This window comes from Mirounga leonina, unplaced genomic scaffold (genome assembly GCF_011800145.1).
Source record: "Mirounga leonina isolate KUSES-001 unplaced genomic scaffold, KU_Mleo_1.0 Mir_127, whole genome shotgun sequence".
NCBI classification, from domain to species: Eukaryota; Metazoa; Chordata; class Mammalia; order Carnivora; family Phocidae; genus Mirounga; species Mirounga leonina.
In genome coordinates this window covers 73,427,484-73,433,586 of record NW_023270316.1, presented here as the reverse complement: position 1 = coordinate 73,433,586, position 6,103 = coordinate 73,427,484, and positions in this window count along the sequence as shown.

Sequence of the window (6,103 nt, the reverse complement as noted above, 5' to 3'; positions counted from 1 at the left end):
AATTGTAAAGAATGACCAACTCAAGCGGGCGCTGATAACAAAGTGCTCCTCCCCCAAACTGCAGGAATCCCAACCATGCGGCCTAGGCCACAGAGCTTAGCCCTGGCTGGGGCAGCCAGAGCTCTGGGAAGGAACCAAAGTGGAACTGTCAGGTTATTCCACTCCTGGGCTAATTTTGGTTCAAGAATAATAAACTGTACTGACTCCTAATGACTCACTGCTTAGGTCACAAATCATTAGGCATTAGTCATCTATAAAAATATAAGTGTCTGGGGGCACCTGGGTGGCTCCGTCGGTTGGGCGTCTGCCTTCGGCTCACGTCATGATCCCAGGGTCCTGGGATCGAGCCCCGCATCGAGCCCCCTGCTCGGCGGGAAGCCCGCTTCTTCCTCTGCTTGTGCTCTCTCTGACAAATAAATAAATAAAATCTTAAAAAAAAAAAAATAAGTGTCTGGAAGTGCCTGTCATTTGCAGGTGAGGAAGTTCTCCTCTGTTCCTGGCTCAGCACGTGGGCTGTGCATCAAGGGAAGCCCAGGCATCCACGTCCTAGGGAGCTCTGTGGCATCCCGGACGTTTCACACACGGATGCTCTGTCCCCCAGACGTGACTCAGACTTTGGAGTCTTTGTGCTAAATAAGATCCTTGCTGGTAGTTACTGGCAGTGAGGGAGGCATCTTCGTGCAAGCATCGTCTTTGGGTCATCAGAGAGTCAGTCGGGGCTGGGGCCGAGTCAGCCACAGATCGCCTGTGGTTGGCCCGGGGCTTCCCTCCTCTGTAGGTGGATGGAAGGGCTTCCCTCGCTCTGGTCACTCCAAAGGCCTAGGTCGGTGCCAGGCACTCAGGCAGACAGGCCCCTATCATCCAAATGAGGGCGGAGCGGCCGGTTATCGCTGCTGGGGAAATCCTGGGTCTGCTTCATGGTGTGCTTTAAAGAGCTTATCTTTCTGTTTATTTGTTCTCCCGATGGAAACAGCGTTGGCCCAGTGACAGACGGCACCCGGAACTGACCCGGCAGCCCGACCTCCTCCGCCTCGTCCAGGCTTGATTTGGGGGTTAAAGGTGATACTTTTTGAGAAAGGTAGTAAAACATTAATGGTGAGTAAAGTTCCTTCTCTTTTGCCCCTTAAGTTCACTGGGTGATCCTGTTTGCTCTATCAAGTGAACTGTATTTGCCAAGGGTAATTGGAACTCTGCGGCTCGAATGACCTTGATTTCCTCCTGCTGCTGGGCTGTTGTGTGGGGTGAGCGCTGCAAGGTGTTATCACTCTCAGTCAAGTCCCCCTGGCAGGACAGATGCTGCAGGTTTTGTGAGAAGCACTGGCCTCGAGACCGGAGTACCCAAAATGTTAGCAAGACACGGACTTCCCAGGGCCTACCCCTCACCTGCAAACTCGCTGACGGTGTGCATCACGCACGGAGGCGCCCAGTGACGTTGAAAGCTGGGGAGTCTGACTCACTTTCATCCTTGAAGGCTCTGATTTTGTTCCCATCCCTTGCCCCCAGACTCTTGGGTGACCTTGGACCGTGCTTTGGATTCGACATCTAGAAATGTGATGTATTTCTTTGTTCGTTGTCTTCCCACTGGAATCGAAGCTCTGTGAGAGCAGGACCTTGGCCTGTTTGTTCATTGCTGCCTTTCCAGGGCTTGGAGCAGAGCCGGTACTCAGTGCCTGTTTGTCAAATGACCAGATGGAGCCCATCACCTGTCCTACACTTGTTGCCCATTGCCTTTGAGGCACTTGCCATCTCCCCGGGCAGACGTGGGTGTTATGCAGCAGTCGTGAAATAATGAGGCAACAGCGTAAGACCAATAGAGCCAGGAGCTAACACATGGGCAAGGCGGGCACGCCTCGGCAGGAAGTCATCGGGCTCAGACGCCCTCCTGGGCCAAGGGCTGAGGTCAGGCCGGCGCCTCTGTGTCTGCTGGGCAGAGATCAGGTTGGTGCGGGGTAGGGGCTGGGTGAGCATGAACGAGCAGAAAATACATTCTGGGTTGCCCTAAGGACATGGAGAAAACTGCTAGTTTTAAAAATTGAACTCAATTCTGTCTTAGTTGACTTCAAGAGCATGGTCAAAGTCATTTCTAGCAGATCATACCCTATCTGGTTTGGGGCTGTTCCTTAGTGCCTGGAAACATCTATACCATGCTGGGGCTCTTACAGTTCCATTGTTTGTGGTCCTGAGACTTGGCTTTCCTAAACACAGCCCAGAAGGTCTCCTCTTCCCAACGCTGGGCAGGCTGCTGAGAAGTTGCCCATCCGCGGAAGCACATAGACAAGGTGAGACAAACTAATCAGTCATCACATTTAAAAAAAAAAAAAAAATGTCTCTCAGGACTCCTGGGTGGCTGTCGGTGAAGCGTCCAACTCTTGGTTTCAGCTCGGGCCGTGATGTCAGGGTCGTGAGATCGAGCCCCGCGTGGGGCTCTGCACTCAGCACGGAGTCTGCTTGGGATTCGCTCTCTCCCTCTCCCTCCGCCCCTCCCCCTGCTCTCTCTCTCTCTCTCTGAAATAAACAAATAGAATATTTAAAAATAAACAAAATTTTAAAACAGGAGGCCGTTTGCTTACACGGGGCCTGAGGTTCGAATGCAGAAAAGCACGCGCCCATCAGCAGTCACAGCTGACGCCTGGGCGAAACTCTGTCTCCGCGCAGGCTGTCCACGGAGGCCTGGAGGCGCGGGGCAGACCTGGAGCCGCCGGCGGCCGGGCTCAGACAGCGGCTGTTCCGCAGCCGGCCCTCCGGAGGCCTGTCCCCGACGCCCCGTGTCACGCTCCGCGCGGTCTCAGACGGCAGCGTGTGCCGCCGCGGTTTGCGGTGTGATGAAAGGCCCCCCGCGAGATGACCGAGGCTCCCAGGAGAGGCCACAGGAATCCCTGAAGCAGACAAACTGATATTCCACGCCTTGCACCATCTCTGACGAGTTAGGTTTGTCCTTGGCCCAGAGAGGTGGCTGCACAGCATTTGGCAGCAATCGGGCCAAGTTCTTATTTTCCAAAATATAAAAATCAAAACCACATCCTTGAGGCAAATAACAAATCTTTCAGGATCATGATTACCCAATTTGGCTGTTTACTTTAATCAAATCACAAACTAATGATCGAATTTGGATTGGATTATGGGCCTATAAAGATAACCAAGGATCCAACGTAAGTGACTGTCAGTCAAAGCCTTTTCAGACAATAGCTAGCATTACAACACGCCAATTACATTTTTATCAGGTAGTTAAGATAATTACCTGTGGTAAATGTGTTAGCGGGACAAGTATAGATTGCTGTAAACATTTGCTGACCACTTTAAAATGCTGCCCGACCGTTCGGGAGGAATCAAGGGTACAATAGTATGCAGATGTATTTACACCAGCTGATGTCATATAAAATCCAATAAAGTTTTTCCCCCCGAAGCCTGTGTGTCCTTTTGCCACCACAAGATGGCTCTGTACCGTTTCTTCTCGGAAGCAACATGGGCTCCAGAGCCAATTCCCGTTTGTGAAGCATCGCAAGCCCTTGGGTGGGCTATCATCAAAACTGGACAGGCATCTTGAACCAGTGACTTCAGCCCCCTTCCTGGGCCAGGGAAGCCTCCTCATCCCTCCCTCTCTCTCAAGTCTCTGATGCCCTGGGCTTTCTTCCAAATGCTGGATCCATGTGTCCAAATGAGGGTGCCTTGCCTGACATTCTCCCCCACATGCAATGCTGGTGAAACTGTATACAATTTTTAATATGCGCCTTATTCCTTTGGCTCTTTGTGTTAAGATGATTCTTTTCCCAGCCTCCCAAACTTAATGTGATTCAATTCTTGCTTTGTCAGGAATGTTAGCCGCATCCCCATTCCTTCATCTCCTATTCCTAGATGGTGCCAACCTCTGCTGGTCCCTTTTTAAGGAAGTCTGGGCATTTATTTCATTATCTCCAAAGCATCTTCTTTTTCTCTCAGCCTATGAGCCTCCAAAATGGTTTTACCGCATTTGATTGTTCTGAGTGTTTACCACGTATGAACTCATTAGGCTTCTTGACTCTGCTGAATCAGTTACCAGCCAAATTTCTGCTTTGCAGCATCCAAAATTTTCTTGCTACAATCTTGTCTCTTCTTCTTTTGTCCTTCTGGGATAATATGCTTTTTGGGAAAATGTCCATTCAGTCTTTTTATTAGGGTGTCAGAAGCAAGCCATCAATGCTCATACTTCATCCACCATCTTTATTAAGAAGCCCAAAGTGAGCCCTCTGCATGGAGGTGCTCATGTTCTTATGTACTTATCACAATAACCTTGTACTGTCAATGTCCCCATTTTTCAGATGAGGAGACTGAGGCACAGAAGAGTCGAATAACTTGTTCAAGTCCCCCCAGCTAGGAAGTGGAGAGGGAGCTAGAACTAATTCCAGGCAGCCTGACTTCAGCATTATGTCTGGAAGAAATAGAAGAACCGACTGACGGGCTGTTTAAGGATTGGTCAGACCCCAGGTACACTGTGGGCGTGCTCGTGCGTGTACAGGCATGCGTGCACGTGCACACACACCGTACCCCACTGGGTGCACCGCACTGGTGAGAGAAGGATCCGGCCAGTATGTGATAGCTGAACACATGACACTTGACACTGGACACGTGGGTGATGGCAGTTGGTTTGTCACCTATAGTCACTGCGTGGGGGAGGAAGACACAGCATGCCATGAAGGGCCGTGGAGCGGTGCCCCCTGGTTCCCATGGCAGGATATGATTGGTTTGTTTAATTCATGGGCTGGCAAGTAGGTGAAGTTAGGTTGAGGGCTGGGTGGAGTGCAGCGGGGCCGGCTGACAAGGGATCTAGTCGGGTGGGGTGTCCTTCTTGCTGGAGAACATACCTGGTCAGAGTAGGGGAGCTTACAGTTAGGTCTTTGGGGACCTGTGAGGCTCAGAGATGTCAAAGCAGCACATGAAATTTTAGGTATTACAACACACACACACACACGCACACACACAATCCTTGCTGTGCACAGTTTCCCCTTGCCTCTTCCCATCAGAAGCTGAGAGTTATTCCCAGTGAAGAGGGTAAAACAGGAGGTCTCTGGATTGGTGGGCATCTAGCACAGTGGAGGGTTGGGGAGACGGAGAGAAAATGTATCTAACAAACAGGGAGATTTCCAGTCTCATCCTCCGCAAAGCTTCTGGGATTCTAGCAGCCAGAAGCATACCATCCGCAGAAATCTGGCACGCGTAACCAGCTTGAGAGAAAAGCCCTCACAACACCGGGGTTCCCAGTGACATGGTGCAGCTCTCAGTCAGCACCCATGGGCATAGGGAAGCAACTGGTCTTGAATGAAATTTGAGGGGGCAGCCAAGGGTCTCCACGCAGCTGAAGAAACTCTGTAACGTAAGGCAAGGCTCAACAGAAAGGGAAGAAAGCAGAGTCGAGACACCAGAATCCAGGCAGGGAGGTGAAGATTTCAAAACCACCATCATTAATATCCTCAAATAGAGAAGAGAGGATACCAGATGCATGAAACAGGAACAGGATGCCGTTTTTTGTTTTTGTTTTGTTTTGTTTTATTTTTAACAAACCCAGAGAACAAATTTAAAAAATTTTAAAACTTGATAGCAGAAGATATAAAAACATACAGATAGTGTAGAATATTAAGAAAACTCAATAGATAGTTTAGAAAATAAAGGTAGGGAAATATTCCAGAAAATAGAGCAAAAAGCAGAAGAAATGAAAAATAGGAATAATAAGGTGAGCAATGAGGGCATTGGAGGGCATCATTTAAGAAGCAGTTAGGGAGAGGGACGCCTGGGTGGCTCAGCTGGTTAAGTGTCTGCCTTCAGCTCAGGTCATGATCTCCGGGTCCTGGGATCTAGTCCCGCATCAGGCTCCCTGCTCAGCGGAGAGCCTGCTTCTCCCTGTCCCACTCCCCCGCTTGTGATCTCTCTCTGTCTCTCTGTCAAATAAATAAAGTAAAAAAAAAACCTTTAAAAAAAAAAGCAGTTAAGGAGAATCTTCCGACTACAGGACACAGGTTTCCAGAACATCTGAGCCCACTCTGCCTGGTCCAGCGGTCAAGTAGACCACACCAAGATGCAGTACTGCATATCCCTGGGAAATCTCAGGACAGCAAGGAGAAGGAGAGGATGC